At 46.1% G+C, this 16,677-nt stretch overlaps 1 protein-coding gene across 3 annotated transcripts in view; it reads left to right on the top strand.

Moving 5' to 3' along the window:
- Positions 1-1,643: 1,643 nt before the first annotated feature.
- EIF4G1 (eukaryotic translation initiation factor 4 gamma 1) overlaps positions 1,644-16,677 on the top strand; it is a 66,466-nt gene continuing 51,432 nt past the window's right edge. The window contains exon 1 of one of the 3 annotated variants that reach the window (XM_044292501.1): positions 1,644-1,750. The gene's annotated coding sequence lies outside the window, so the exon portion shown is untranslated. Of the gene's footprint in view, positions 1,836-16,677 lie in introns of all 3 variants that reach the window. The other 2 variants (XM_044292502.1, XM_044292503.1) reach the window with 2 other exon arrangements.

Below are 16,677 nucleotides of genomic sequence, written 5' to 3' on the forward strand. Positions count from 1 at the left end.
CTACGGAGTGCTTCTGTCCCGTACTTCCGTTCCGCAAAAAGATAGAACATGTCCTATCTTTTTGCGGAACGGGCGGATCACGTACCCATTAAAGTGAATGGGTCCGCGATCCGCTGCCCCACAGTTGGTGTTCATGCATTGCGGCTCTCAATTTGTGGCCCGCAGCACGGCCACGGGGCGCACAAGTTTGTGTGCAAGAGGCCTAAGGGAAATATCTGCTCTTGTTCTGGGTTTCGAGCCGCACGTGCACCTGGTTTTGGATCACAATCACTGATGGAAACCACTGACCGAACACTGACTGTGTAAATAAGGCATAAGGGCTCATTTCATATCCGCAAAACACGGATACCAGCTGAGAGCCTTCTGCCATTTTTTTTTTTCCTGCAGAAATGTTCTACCCTTGTCCACAAAACGGACAAGAACAGGACATCGGCTATTTTTTTGCAGGGCTATGAAAAGGACTTATGGGTGTGCTGTCCACATCTTTTGTGCCCCCCCCCCCCCTCCCATTGAGAATAGTAGGTCGGCATCTGCTCTGCAAAAACTGTGGATCAGATGCGGACCAAAACTACAGCCATGTGCATGAGCCCTAAGGCTTGTGTTCCATTTAAACAGAGCAATCCCTATGATCAGTGGGGTCCAACCTCTGAGACCCCTACCAGTCCTGAGAATGAAACCAGCCCTGTGTTTTTCCAGCACGATCTGATATTCATGAGCTATCCTGAGGATATGTCATCAATAGTAAAAAAAAAACGGACAACCCCATTCATAATTTATTTTTTATGTTGCACACAGGGCAATATAAATAGTAAGTTAGGATCGTTAGGACTGAAGCGATATCAAAGATATATATTTTTTTAATTGGCTTTTGCGTCCCTCCTCGGTAGGATTGGGCGATATATATCTGTATCTTTGATATACCGCGATATTAAGAAACGGATATCATTATTTCTTATGTACTACTGTATTTTAGTGACATCATAGGGGCAGTTGTGCGCTGACCGTTTGTAAAACAGCTGTAGGCTGTGCACTCACATGGTGCTGCGTGTGAGGCGGCTACATCACCGCTATATCTGTCCCCCATGCCGTCTCCTTTCTCGCTTCCTGTTCACCACTATCTATGGCAAAGACCATAAACTGCAGCAGCAGACAGGAAGAGAGATGGAAGCTGGCACTGTGCGCGCCGTCTCCTCATACAGCTGATTGGCAGGGGTGCCAGGTGACTTATGCTAAGGATGTCATCAATATTCAAAGCCCGGAGAACCCCTTTAAACTGGTGCAAATGGCTCAGTTGCCCATAGCAACTAAAGAACTTTGAAAAAGGTAAGATGGAATCTAAATGGTTGCTATGGGCAACTAAGCCAGTTTTCCATCACACCAGTTTTGATAAATCTACCCTCCTGGGCCTCATCACACGGTGTGGCAGGGTTTCCAATTGGATCGCTCCATCACTGCTGGTCTGCCCTAGCTGCACAGTGCACACATTCAGGCGCCTGCATCACTAGACATGCACTCAGTACTTCCGCCGGTTATTAGTCATGTGACAGCAATCACGCCCTCTACACGCTTATGTCGCACACTCATCACGTGCCCGGCAAGGAAGGCGACGCAGCGTTTCTGACGCTCCTCCCCTTCCGTTCATTTCGGTCACGTGGACAGTGTGTGCGCCTGCGTAGTTCGGCGCCGGGATCCGGAAATGGACCATCTGGCTGGTGCGGCTGCGCCCGGCTGCGCGGACTGAGGAGAGCAGGTGAGACCTGGTGGGGCCCTGCTCGCAATCCATCACCATCCTTCGTCTCGTACGTTCCCACAGGTCCGAGGCAGCTGTCCGCCTGGTATTGCTTGGTTATGTGCCCAGTCCGGCATGATATGTGTGTCTTTTGTCGGTTATGTCCACCTTGTGTGGTGCGGGCCCTCAGCCCTGCCAGCCCTCAGTGTGGCAGCCGGCGTTTGTGCCCGGCCCCGGTATAGTAACTGTCATCTTGGCCGTTTTTTTCCACGTGTGTGAATAGTCTCCGGTGTGACCTCTGTCGCGGTTGGCCCCACCGTATGGCAGTGCCTGGCCATGCCTGCCGCGAATGAATGACATCACACGTCCACCATGACGTCATATGTCACCGCCGGGCTCTCATGGCTCCGCGGCTCCCCTGCAGGCATTACTGTGATCCCCGGTGAGGGTGACAGGAGGAACAATGGGGGCACCACAGCCGGCGGCAGGTGACTGTCACCTCTGGTGGGGCTCGCCATCCTCGTCACGTCGCTTTCACTCCCGGGTGAGGCCTGGGTGGAGCACCGGGCAGTGGGTTTAGATAGAACATGGGCTACCTGCTTGGCATCCTTTGTTTATAGTGGTCTAGCTGACCACTACAGCTGCCATGTGATGTACCGGCATGCCTGGTGGTGAGGCTGCTCTCCATGGGCATTACTGGTGTGCTGCATGCCAGGGCATGTGACCTTTCACCTCCTGGGTGCCCTCAAGTATCGCATGGAACTGCCCTTTGTGTTCAGCGTATGATGTGGGCATGCATGTCGGGCTCAGTATGTCGCTGCCCCCTCCTAGGCTTGCAGTGTGTAAATATGGGGGAGGGGGTAGAGTGCATGAGGATCTTTTCATTCTTTCCCAATAGCTATGTCTCGCAGTGAACGATCAGGATGTCTGATGGGAGTTGTTACTCCCTGCGTCTGTACCCTAGTTTTGTGTTTACCAGCGGGCTTTCATGACGGGCTGCACTGGTTTTTGCTGTGGACATTTGGTGATATGGCGGTATATTGGTGGCGCTGACATGTATCTTGGCGACTGCTGCAGTGTATTTTCTTACATTTTCGTGTAAGGGTACTTTCACACTAGCGTTTTTCTTTTCCGGCACGGAGTTCCGTCACAGGGGCTCTATACCGGAAAATTAACTGATCCGTTATATCCCCATGCATTCTGAATAGAGGGCAAACCCTTCAAGATGTCTTCAGTTAAGTTTTTTTTGACTGTTGAGGATGGAGATAATACCGCAGCATGCTACTGTTTTATCTATGGGCAAAATTCCGGAAAACTTGCCTGAATTGCATTAATGCCATCCGGAAAACGGATTCTGGATGACAACCAGAGACAGATCCAATATTGCAATGCATTTGTGAGACGATCCGCATCGGGGTCCGTTTGCATCCAGATTGTCGGAATCCAGCGCCGCTAGTGTGAAAGTACCCTAAGCTTTTCTTCCAGTCTGGATAGAACTCATTGCACGCGGCTATGTGCAGTGTAATGTGCACTTTCTTTTTCCTCCTAGCCATGGCTCCCACGACAGAGAGAAACTGATGTATTCACGTTTATTTTTTAGCAGGCTATGAATAACCAGCCGTCAAAAAATTGGATTCTTCCTATTTTTGTCCATTTTGATGGACCCCCATAAGAATTCAAAAGGCTCGTTTTTAACGGCCATTATAATGTTATCTAAATGGTACATTTTTAACAGCAGTTTTTAGCTTTTTTTTTTTTTTCTCATAAAACAGCCATTAGAAATGGTTCTCTTGAATTGTATGGCGGCTCTCATGAAAATAGACAAAATACAACACATACTATTTTATTTTTATTTTTTCTGGCAGTTATTCACGGTCCGTAAAAAAAGTCATGTGCATAGAACCCTAGACTGCAACAGTTCTGGAAACTGCCGTTAAAAAAAGGCTGCTTTTTCACGGTTTAATGTTTTCAATGTAATGTGCAATGTAAGAATCTAAAAAAAAAAAATAAATAATGCCCCCAAAGATGTACAAAGCTAGAGGTTGATGCTTGCCTCCTGTTGATGGGATTCGGAGAGCGGCAGAGATGGTGGCCAGCCAGTGAGGTTTTCTGGCTTATCTTCTATATACGTTGGGCATTCAGTATAGTCTGGGTTTCACTCCTCTTACTAGCACAGTGGGGTGGCACGTGTCTAGGAGGATGGTGGAGACTACAGAGTGCATGGTCAGCGTTGTATGGTTATCACAGTACTGCTACTAGTCTGCTTTCACTGTTAACATAGGTGGTCAATATTTCTCTAGAAATGGCGTCTTTAAGGGGTTTTGGTAAAATGGCGGATTGCAGGGTCCTGGTTTCCAGCACTGCCACAAGATATCAGCAGTACCATTTATATAATGGTGTGTAGATTTATAAGTTGGGAACTTTAAAAGGTCCCATCTTAGGCTATTTTCACACTTGCGGCAGTGTGATCCGGCAAGCAGTTCCGTCGTCGGAACTGCCCACCGGATCCGCCGATCTGGATGTGACTGAAAGCATTTGAGACTCATCCGGATGCAGATCCGTCTCTCCGCTTGTCATGTGGAAAGATGGATCAGTCTTGAATCTTTTTTCACATTTTTACCGGTCTGCGCATGTGCAGACCGGAAGGAGGGATCCGGCGTTCCGGTATTTTGAAGGCTTGATCCGGCACTAATACATTCCTATGGGGAAAAATGCCAGATCCGACATTCCGGCAAGTCTTCATTTTTTTTTCGCCTGAGATAAAACAGTATCATGCTACTGTTTTATCTTTTGCCTGATCAGTCAAAAAGACTGAACTGAAGACATCCCGATGCATCCTGAACGGATTACTCTCCATTCAGAATGCATGGGGATATGCCTGATCAGTTCTTTTCCGATATAGAGCCACTGTGACGGAACTATATGCTGGAAAATTAAAAACACTAGTGTGAATATACCCTTTAAAGTGAGGACTTGGTCCTAGGATATGCTCCTTTATTATCATTGGGAGTTTTACCCCTTGGGATCCCACTGATCATGAAGTACCCCACGCACCCACAACCCCATTTTAACAAGCAAGACTGTAAAGGGGGCCCAGATGGGGCTGTAGTTTTTGTAATACGTCCTGAGTAGAAGTGAGTAAATTGCAGAAAATTTGGACTGATTCAGGTCTAGATCAATTCTACCTGAATCTTAAATTCACAAAAAAATCTGGATTCCTTTGGCATTTTAATGTCAGATTGAACTCAAATTGAGTCATTCACCTTTTAATCCCAGATTTTATTTATTGTATCCGCCTTCATCAGCAGGCAGAGCAGGACATCCCTTTGGGGTGGTTTCACATGTGGCATTTTTAGAAAAGTACCACTGTTGTTTTTGAAGCCACAGCCAGATGTGGATCCAGCAGAGGAGGAGAAGCTCTTCTTTCTCTTTATATTTTCCATTCCTCTCTTTAATCTACTTTGGCGTTTTGCCTCAAACTGCAGTGGCATTTAACAAAAAGTGTGAAATAACCCTTAGGTCCCTTTTACACGGGCAAGTATTCTGTCCGGGTGCAATGCGTGAGGTGAACACATTGCACCCGCACTGAATCCTGACCCATTCATTTCTATGGGGCTGTGCACATGAGCTGTGATTTTTCACGCATCACTTCTGCGTTTTGTGAAAATCGCAGCAAGCTCTATATTCTGCGTTTTTCACGCAACGCAGGCCCCATAGAAGTTAATGGGGCCGCGTGAAAATCGCAAGCAAGTGCGTATGTGGTGCTATTTTCACAAATGGTTGCTAGGTGACGATCGAGCTGAGGACCCGATCTGTATTATTTTCCCTTAACATAGTTATAAGGGAATATAATAGCATTCTGAATACAGAATGCAAAGTAAAATAGTGATGGAGGGGTAAAAAAATTAAAAATGAACTCGCAGAGTCTACTTGATCGTGTAGTTGCGGATCTGTCTTTCATGTTGAGCTGCCGGCTAAGGACATGTGGTGACGTCGCATCACATGGTCCCTTACCATGGTGATGAACCATGTGATTAGACCATGTGATGAGCACAGTGACGTCATCAAAGGTCCTATTCCTGTGCACAGCAAAGAAGACGACAGAAGAGATGTCGGCTGCGCGATCAAGTGGATTAAGGTGAGTTAAAAAAAATCTAATTTTTTTTTTAACCCCTCCAGCCCTATTTTAGTATGCATTCTTTATTAAGAATGCTATTATTTTCCCCTATAACCATGTTATAAGGGAAAATAATACCATCTACACAACACCTAGCCCGAACTTCTGTGAAGAAGTTTGGGTACCAAACATGACGATTTTTCTCACGCATGCAAAACGCATTACAATGTTTTGCACTTGCGTGGAAAGAAATCACGTATTTTCCCGCAACACACCTGCATCTTATCCGGGCAAAAAACATGACGTCCGTGTGAAAGATGCCTTAGAGTTAAATCTGCACAAGAAAAACACAATTGACATGTTGCGGATTTCAAAATCTGCACATCGGGTCAATTTCTGTACTTAAGACAAAAAGCTAAGTGTACATGAGATTTGTCTAATTTCACCCACTGTTAGCACTGTATTACACGCTGTATCAGTATCAACAACAAAAAATCTACTCGGTTTACATTACCACTTGTGTTTTCTTCAAGCAGGGCCAAAAAGCTGGATGTCTATGGGACAAAAGGGGCAAAAAAGTCTGCAGTTCAAAGAAAACAAAAACAAAACTATTGCCCTCAAAGAAATAAACCACTTCAGAGAAACAAGTTTGTACTGTGCTGACGTTAGTGTGAAAAGGCTAGAAAAAACCCTCAAAGCCCTCTAAATTGCTTGCGGTATTTATTGCGTTATTTCAAGGCAAATGTATGGATTGTTATTTTTCAGGCTATTTTCCACCATAAAGATATTTTTAAAAATTTAATTCAAATCCCTTCCCCCCCCCCCCCCCAAATGAACCGTATTTTTTCCCCCTATAATACGCATCGGCTTATAATACACACCTAGGTTTGAGGAGGACAATAAGAAAAAAAAATATTTTTCATTAGACCTTAAATAAGACCCTCAATCAGACCTCTGCTCAGATCCCCATTGTAAATAACCACCATTTAGACCTGAGATAAAAGCCCCAATATAAATAAGAACCCCATTCAGACCTCAGAGCAGTACCCCCTACATGCCGCAGTACATGCCCCCTTGCTCAGATCACATACAATAAAAAAAATAAATCAACTTGCCTCTCCTGCTCCAAATGTTTCCGCTCCTCACCTTCAGCGCTCTCCTTCCTGCTGCAGCTGTGCTGTGACCAGACGCCGCAAAGCGTGAGGTTGCAGAACGCCCTCATGCTGTGCTCGGCAGAGGACCAGGGAGCGCTGCATTCAACTTTTCCCGGTCTTCCAGTACTAATGATCGCCTCCATAATGTAATCGCTCATAAGTATTCACCCCATAAGACGCAGTGATGTTTTCCCCCCACTTTGGAGGGAAAAATGTGCATCTTATGGGGTAAAAAAATATATAACTGTATTTCCATGTGCAAAAACGCCCATACTTTTAAAATAAAGATATAAAGGCAGGGAAAAGGGAGAAAGTGTTAAACGTGTTCCATGTAGGATATACTGGGGTGTCTATGTGCCTATTTCTCCAGAGATGTAGAGCCTTGCAGAATCGCTCCAACACTAGAGGGGAGATGCAAACAATCGGTAGGAATACATCCAGCCCAGTATACAGCCTGCACTGCCTGGGGTGTATACATGTGGGCCAGGCCGCACCAGTATACAGCCTGCACTGCCTGGGGTGTATACATGTGGGCCAGGCCGCACCAGTATACAGCCTGCACTGCCTGGGGTGTATACATGTGGGCCAGGCCGCACCAGTATACAGCCTGCACTGCCTGGGGTGTATACATGTGGGCCAGGCCGCACCAGTATACAGCCTGCACTGCCTGGGGTGTATACATGTGGGCCAGGCCGCACCAGTATACAGCCTGCACTGCCTGGGGTGTATACATGTGGGCCAGGCCGCACCAGTATACAGCCTGCACTGCCTGGGGTGTATACATGTGGGCCAGGCCGCACCAGTATACAGCCTGCACTGCCTGGGGTGTATACATGTGGGCCAGGCCGCACCAGTATACAGCCTGCACTGCCTGGGGTGTATACATGTGGGCCAGGCCGCACCAGTATACAGCCTGCACTGCCTGGGGTGTATACATGTGGGCCAGGCCGCACCAGTATACAGCCTGCACTGCCTGGGGTGTATACATGTGGGCCAGGCCGCACCAGTATACAGCCTGCACTGCCTGGGGTGTATACATGTGGGCCAGGCCGCACCAGTATACAGCCTGCACTGCCTGGGGTATTTTAGAAAGCGCAGAACTGAAAATATGATCAAACCATTGGTATAACACCCGGTGCTATGCCATGAGTCGCGCCCCCCCAAATGTTCAATTTAAATCAAGGTTAAATGTTCAATTTATCGCCCTTTTTTTTTCCCCTCTCCACAGCGTGCTCTACCTGGTGTTTTGTCACATGGACATCCATTGATGTAGTAATTTATGTTCCTCAAACTGCTGTACAGAGGAATTTTATTCTGTTGCCTGTGAGCAGCCATTTCATGCTGAGGAGAGGCGGTATGTAGTGTAAGGGTGTATTACACAGGCAGATTGTCCGCCAGATCATCACTAATGTAGCATTTGTAGGGGCTTATGTCTTTTGGCCCAGTCATTTTCTTAAAATCCCTGGGGAGAACTTCCAGCATGACCCAGGCGCTGGAGTCTCGATGTTCATGAGATGTGGCTGCCTTCCTGGATAATTGAAGCTTGCTACCTATACTGTGAGGACTCCTGAGCTCGTGCAGTGTGGGGCTTGTGTAACTTCAGCTAATGGCATTTATCATGTAGAGAAAGTTAATACAAGGCACTTACTAAGGCCTCTTTCACACTTGCGTTGTCCGGATCCGGCGTGTACTCCACTTGCCGGAATTACACGCCGGATCCGGAAAAACGCAAGTGTACTGAAAGCATTTGAAGACGGATCCGTCTTCAAAATGCTTTCAGTGTTACTATGGCACCCAGGACGCTATTAAAGTCCTGGTTGCCATAGTAGGAGTGGGGGAGCGGTATACTTACCATCCGTGCGGCTCCCGGGGCGCTCCAGAGTGACGTCAGAGCGCCCCATGCGCATGGATGACGTGTCCATGTGATCACGTCATCCATGCGCCTGGGGCGCCCTGACGTCACTCTGGAGCTCCCCGGGAGCCGCACGCATAGTAAGTATGCTGCTCCCCGCTACACTTTACCATGGCTGCCAGGACTTTAGCGTCCCGGCAGCCATGGTAACCATTCTAAAAAAGCTAAACGTCGGATCTGGCAATGCGCCGAAACAACGTTTAGCTTAAGTCCGGATCAATGCCTTTCAATGGGCATTCATTCCGGATCCGGCCTTGCGGCAAGTCTTCAGGATTTTTGGCCGGAGCAAAAAGCGCAGCATGCTGCGGTATTTTCTCCGGCCAAAAAACGTTCTGGTCCGGAACTGAAGACATCCTGGTGCATCCTGAACGGATTTCACTCCATTCAGAATGCATTAGGATAATCCTGATCAGGATTCTTCCGGCATAGAGCCCCGACGACGGAACTCTATGCCGGAAGAAAAGAACGCAAGTGTGAAAGAGCCCTAATGTATTGTTGTAGTCCATATTGCTTCATTTATTCACAATATACAATGTTCATATCCAGGAGTTACAGTAACTCCGTACAGCTCAGATACAAGGTGTCCACCAGAGGTCAGTGCTTTTTCCTCTAGTGTGCAAGCACGACCACTGCTGCTACTGGATTGCAGGGTGGTCATAACTAGGGATGAGCGAATCGACTTATGATTCGCATATTACTTTGTTTGAATACTGCATGTATTGGCTCCAATGAGCCGAAGTTATTACTTTGCGAAGTCTTGCGAGAGCATTCGCATAATAACTTTAGAAATTGATTTATACTGTAAAAAAAAAATCACGAACTCTGGTTCGGTTTCAAGGTACCGCTCATCGGAGCCAATGGGAGGCAGACACCTCTTGGCCACCGGCTGAATTTTGGTGCAGTGTCTGCACCAAAATTCCGTTGGCAAATTCCACTGAGAGTGGGCTTTTTAGGCCTGGTCAACACTAGCTGATATTTAGGGGCTTCACTTTACACGTAAATTGAGATGGTTAGTTTATTCAGGTAAAAGTAGTGACCGATCCTCGGGCTAGGTCATCATTATCACATCGGCGAGGGTCCGAGCCCCGATCTGCTGTTCTGGGAACCTCTGCTGCTCACCGGAGAAATTGTAAGTGCAGCCAGCTCCCAGCAGCTTTCCAAGCACAGCGCCCTACATGGTATGTATAGTGGCTGTGCTTAGTATTGCAGCTCAGCCCCGTTCACATCATTGGGAGTGAGCTGTACCTAGGCCATGTGACTGATGTATGGTGACTCAGTGCCAGCCTCTTCTAAAAGCTTATATTGACGACCTATCCTATTCATGACTAGTTGTTTCTTGTAGCAGGCAATTCTTTAAGATGTCGGCCAAGACTACCACATAAGACGTATGCTGCCTCTTGACTTGCTAGTAAAATCCAACTGCTTATTTGCCCACTAACAGAATGTCGGCAGCTGCTTGGCATGCTTGGTGTATTCTCCCAGACAGTTGGAAGCCAGTGACTTTTGTGCCACCCACGTGGATATGTTGATGAATTTGGGAATTTTTGTCTCCGTTGTCAAAATGTGGTAGCTAATTAAGATACTTCAGTGGTGAAAGTGGCACTCTCCTAATGGGGTTTCACTAAATTTCCCTAGCCCCTTTTGTTTACATGAAATATTCTTAGTAAAGGGTCACTTTCCATGACTTTATGCACTTCTTTCCAGACCGTTTAGTACACAAGATTATTTTCAGTTTATTTATGCTCATGAGTGTATATACAGCATAAATCAGTGGCCAAGAAGATGTACAATGACCTCCAGGTTAGTAGGTGCAGCTGGGGGCAGTTTTATTTTCAGGGTGATGCCTGAATGTATGACCCAAGACTGCTGAGGCCAGTGATTGGCTGCAGTGGTAACGTGGACATACATGATGTCATCACTGCAGTACAGGTAAACAAAGGCCAGACACTTGGATTCCTACTAATTTTTTAGGACTTTTGGAAAATGAAAAGAAGTAGTTTGGTAGAGAAGTGCAGCTACTCATTTAACTTCTTGGGCTGCTGAAAGGGGTTGTGCAGTGGTTTAATATTGATGATCCATCCTCAGGATAGGCGATCAATATCGGATCGGATGGCGATCTGAATCCCCTGCTGATCAGCTGTATGAAGGGGTAGCACCGCTTGTGCTTCCTCTTCAAAATTACCTGGGTCTCCTTTGTAGGAGGTAGAGCAGCGTAATTTCAACTGTTTGTCCCATTCATCAGTATTAGGCCTCATGCACACGACCGTGTTTTATTTTATTTTCGGTCCGCAAACAACGAAAGCTGTCCGTGTGCCTTCTTGCAATTTGCGGAATGGGCGTCCCATTGTAAAAATGCCTATTGTCCGCAAAACGGACAAGAATAGGACATGCTATATATTTTTATCTTTTTGCAGGGCTTTGCAACGGATGCGGACAGCACATGGAGTGAATGGGTCTGCATCCGAGACGCAAAAACTGTGCATGAGGCCTTAAGCCTCTGCACAACCCCTTTAAAGGTCCCTTTACACAGGACGACAGAGCAGCAGATTGTCGGGAAGGAAGTGTTCCTTCCCGACAATCTGCTCGCTGGTGGAGGAGACCAGCTCATTTTACATGCAGCAATCTCCTCCAGAGAATGGGTTGGAGCGATCGCTAAGGCACGATATGCCGCTGGTAGAGATGAGCGAATTTCATATTTTGAAATTTGCTCACGCTTTGTTTACTGGTAAAAGGTGAGTTGTGTTATGGTCCGTGGTAACTGAATCCATAACGCAATTGTATGATGGCATGCATAAGGGAATGCCTTTAGAGATATTCCGTCATTCATTCCGTCATAATAGAAGTCTATGGGCTGCAAAACAGATCCGTCCCCTTTTCGTTATGTAGGGGAGTCCTCTCCTGCGCAACGGAAAGCGGACGGATCCGTTACGCAGGCCATAGACTTCCATTATGCATTCCGTCATAGAATTGCATTATGGTCCGTGGTAATGAAATCCATAACACAATTCACCTTTTACCAGCAAACTAATTTCATAACCGGAAATTCGCCTCCTGCAAATGCAGATTTTTGTGTCTGCACAAACAATCGGATTACCCGATGAAGAAGCGTTTTGCTTGTTCATTGGGTAATTGGTAGTACACTTACACCACCAGATATATTGCTAACAATTGTCCCTATGAATGCTCGTTAGAGATTCTTTGACTCGGCCCATGTAAAGGGCCCTTTAGGGTACTTTCACACTAGCGTTATTCTTTTCCGGTATTGAGTTCTGTCCTAGGGGCTTAATACCGGGAAAAAACTTTATCGTAATGCATTCTGAATTGTTCAGGATGTCTTCAGTACAGTCCCTCTTACAGTATTTGGCCGGAGAAAATACTGAAGCATGCTGCTGTATTTTCTCCGGCCAAAATTCCATAATGCCGAATTCGGCATTTCCATTGAAATAAATGCCGGATCCGGTACCTAGTGTTCTGGCAAAACTGATCTTTAAAAATGCGAAAAAATTGATACCAGATCAGTTTTTCCGGAGAGACTGATCCGGAATTTCAATGCATTTGTCAGACAGATCCCCAAGCTGCGGTATTATTTCTGTCCAAAATTCCCGATCAGTTGCTGGAATGCCTGGCCTGCATTAATTTACATGGAAATGTATTGGTGCCGGATCCGGCATTAAAAATACCGCAATGCGCACACTGGTAGAAATGTGAAGAAAAAAAATATATAATGGATCTGTTTCTCCGGATGAAATCTGGAGAGACAGATCAGTTCTTCCAATGCATTTGTAAAACGGATCCGCATCCGGATCAGTCTACAAATGCTGTCCGTTTGGATGCAGATTGCCGCATCCGGCAGGCATTTCCGGTGACGGAACTGCATGCCGGATCACTCTGCCGCAAGTGTGAAAGTTGCCTTAGGCTACCTGCACTCGGGTGTGTATGCACAAAGAGAATTTCTGTGTTTCTGCAACAAAACCTGCTGGTTTTACATGCGGATTTTGTGGGTTTGATGCGGATTTGCCCCAATTGCATTGCAAATGGTGACATCTGCACTAATGATTATAAGCCATTGACATGCTGTGGATTGCAGTGTATGCAAGATGAGTCAAATCTCATTCACTTTGCTGGTACGGTATTAAGCTGCAGTTTCTCCACATAATCTCTACATAATCCACAACGTGTGCAAGTAGCCTAAGGCTGTGTTCACATCTGGCAGATTGGTTTGCAGAAAATTTCTGCAACTGAATGAGACCTGCAGAAACCCATGTGCTTCCTGCCAAAACAACCCATTCGGATGAATGGAACTGATTTTTATTTATTTTTTTCTCAGTCAAAGTCGGCTGCTTGTGAAGACATAACGTTCTCGGAGGAAATGCCTTTGTAGTGTGACCGTCTGATCTACACCAAAATATGTAGAAAATGCTAATATTTGGAGCTGGGATAAGCGGTGTTTGTGTGAGATGGTCCGTGTGGTGCGGCCGGAGTACAATGCACGCCTATTGTCATGCAAGGCTTTCTGTCCTATGTAATAATAGCCTTCTGTTATGTGCTTCAGAACTTTCTTTTACAGCTATTGAAAGCTTTAGAAACTTCCACAAGCACAATCTAAACCCCTTCATGCTTAGCACACATTTGGGTGACTGCTTTCCCATTGGACCTGGCCCGTTCCTCTGAAGACGTGTAATGTGTGAATAATATAGTATGGGAGTCATTCACTAATCTGAAATGCTTCTAATTTAACAGATGTTTTACATTTAGAACTGGCGCTGGATGCGCCAAAGTTATGGAGAGGCCGACAACTCTTCATTACTTTGGCGGAACCACCTCCAGCTATGGGCGTCTAAAATGCGGGTCTTAATAAATGTGCCCGTGTGTGTGTGTGTGTAAAATATATATTCACACTCGCTCATGTAAGATGGCTTCCGCTATTGGGGTCAAATGGGTGGGCTCTGATGCCTTTCTACTGATTGCACAAATTGTAGTGGTTAATGTCCTTAGAGGTGTATGTCCACCCCCCAAAAAAAGGGGAATTCTACTATTCTGTATAGCTGGCTAAACACATCTAATAGCTGATGACTTTATGGCCGATCCGATTGTCAGGAAGGAACACTTCTTTCCCAAACACCTGCATTGTCGCCCCGTACCGTGTAGCTTTACCCTGCCTATCCAGGGACTCGCCCTAAAATCACTGGACTGCTCTGCTGCTTTCCATGGTAGCCATATTTTACAGCTCCTGCATGTCCCCCTGTAGCCCTTGCCTAATGGTCCCTTTATTCAGGAAGATGTACAAGCAGATTGTTGGGAAGGAAACGTTCCTTCCCGACAATCTGCTGATCGCTAACAGAGGAGACCATTGTATTTACCTGCACCAATCTCCAGAGTATGGGGAGGAGTGATCACTGATGACATCGCTCTTCCACGGCAGGAGATCAGGTTTACACACCTCGGTCCGCCACTGGGAAACTATCTTTTGTGCTGCACAAAAGATACAATTACCCAATGATGTTGCCGATAATCTGTTTAATTGTCAGCCCGTGTAAAGGGCCCTTAGAGTAGTAATGCTTACACCACCTACTACAATTTACATGAAACCTTTAGGCCTCCTTCACAAGAGCAGGTGTTCACATCTGGACTACACCGAGATTGGCATCATCCTAAGGCCTCTTTCACACGGGTGCCCCTGGCTTTGCTCCGGAAGCGTCGCACATCGTTTTGATTGGGTTGCGTTGTTCAGTTTTTATCGTGCAGGTGCAATGCGTTTTGCACGTGATAAAAAACTGAATGTGGTACCCAGACCCAAACCCGGACTTCTTCATTGAAGTTTGAGTTAGGTGTTCTGTAGATTTTATTTTCACTTTAGAACATATTATTATTTTTTTTATTTTTTTTTTGTCTTTCTAGAAATCTAGGCTTGATAGAAGATCGATTTGATTAAAATAGCAATCCGAACTGGGCTTTTGTCCTGGCTGGTACCTTGATACCAAAGCTCACTTCAGATTGCTATTTTAAATTTCTTTTAAATATGCACATGTGAATACAGTAGGAATTGACCAAAATCTCGCGTGACTTCGGAGAAGAGCGTTGGTTTCATTGAGCCAATACATTTTAATGCTGTACGGGAACGGCATTAAAATCAAAGTATTTGAACCAATCTCCTTCAGATCTATGAGCCGGTGGTCAATTTGCTCAATCCTAGCGAAACTTATGGAAAAATATTTTTTTTTCCCTGCTAAATTGCTGCTAAAAAGGTTCTTGTAAGACATTTTATTGGCCTGCGCATATCCTCAAGCAGTACAAGACTGCTTAAGCTTGTGAGTGGCTGCAGCGGTGCTTATGACAAGACTGGATGTCACACTAATGGTCCCCAGGGGACTGGACCTCTAGCGCTGGATGTAGTGCTGGTGAGCAGGTGAATAGCTTTCTTTGCTGACATTAAACACATGCGTGGGCTTAGTTGAGTTTAACATGGGGCAGACAACCCCTTTAAGTCTAACATGTCTGTCTTGAGATGTTACCTCGCTTCTGTTATCTCTTAAAGGGAAACTGACAGGCCGTTAGAGCATATAAAGTGACATATATTCTTCTATTGGTCTTAATATGCTTAATTAAACGATACCATTATCACCCCTCGCTGCCTTTCCGTTACTGATGAAAAGTGGTTTTATCAATATGCAAATTACCTTACTTTGTGCCCAAGGGGCTGTCCCTCATTCAGTTGTGTGCCCAGCCGCGCCCCAACTGCCGTCTCCTAGTGCCGCCCAGCTCATTAGTATTTAATGCACTGGGCGGCTTTTTTCTCCCGACACAGTGAAATCCCGTGCATGCCCAATACTAGCTTTTACTGGAGCTGGAGGGTGCCGGGGACCTTATCCGGCGCAAGCACGGAGAGACAAGATGAAGCTGATGCCAGGAAGATAGTACGGGGCACGCGCAAGATTTTGCCGCGTCGGGAGAAAAAAAAGCTGTTCAGTGAATACTAATGAGCTGGGTGCCACTAGAAGATGGCAGTTGGGGCGTGGCTGGGCACAGAACTGTGAGGGACAGCCCCTTGGGCACAAAGTAAGGTAATTTGCATATTGATAAAAACACTTTTTATAAGTAATGGAAAGGCAGCGAGGGGTGTTAATGGTATAGTTTAATTAAGCATATTAAGACCAATAGAAGAATATATGTCACTTTATATGCTCTAATGGCCTGTCAGTGTCCTTTTAAGGGCTCATGCACATGACTGTTGGCTATTTTGTGGTCTGTAAATTGAGGATGTGCAAAACATGGATGCCTGCCTTGTGCGTTCCGCAATTTGCAAAATGGCCGGCCCCAATAGAACAGTCCTATGCTTGTCCATAATGCAGAAAAGAATAGTGTGTGTTCTCTAATTTTGCGAATGGAACGGACAAACGGATGCAGACAGTACACTGTACTGTCCGCATCTTTTGCGGGCCCCATTGAAGTGATGATGTCTGGCCTTGTCAGTCAAGTAGAGGGGAGGGTGTCCAGGTATGCAGAGCAGAGGCGTTAGGGTGCACTGAATGGCTATGGCCTGCCCTCTTTGCACTTAAGCCCTAATTAGCATTTTGTTTAGAACCTTTATTTCCCCTTAGCGTCAAACTGAATAAATAAAGGTATGTATTTAAAGGGAACCTGTCATCAACTTTATGCTGCCCCCCCCCCCCCGCCCCACCCCTCAAACACATTCTTTCCATTAGGCCACACCTGAAGCAGTACAGGTATTGACAACTTGGCCACCATCCTGCATCGGCACAAGCCA

Source organism: Bufo gargarizans, chromosome 4, assembly GCF_014858855.1.
Source record: "Bufo gargarizans isolate SCDJY-AF-19 chromosome 4, ASM1485885v1, whole genome shotgun sequence".
In the NCBI taxonomy this organism is placed as follows: Eukaryota; Metazoa; Chordata; class Amphibia; order Anura; family Bufonidae; genus Bufo; species Bufo gargarizans.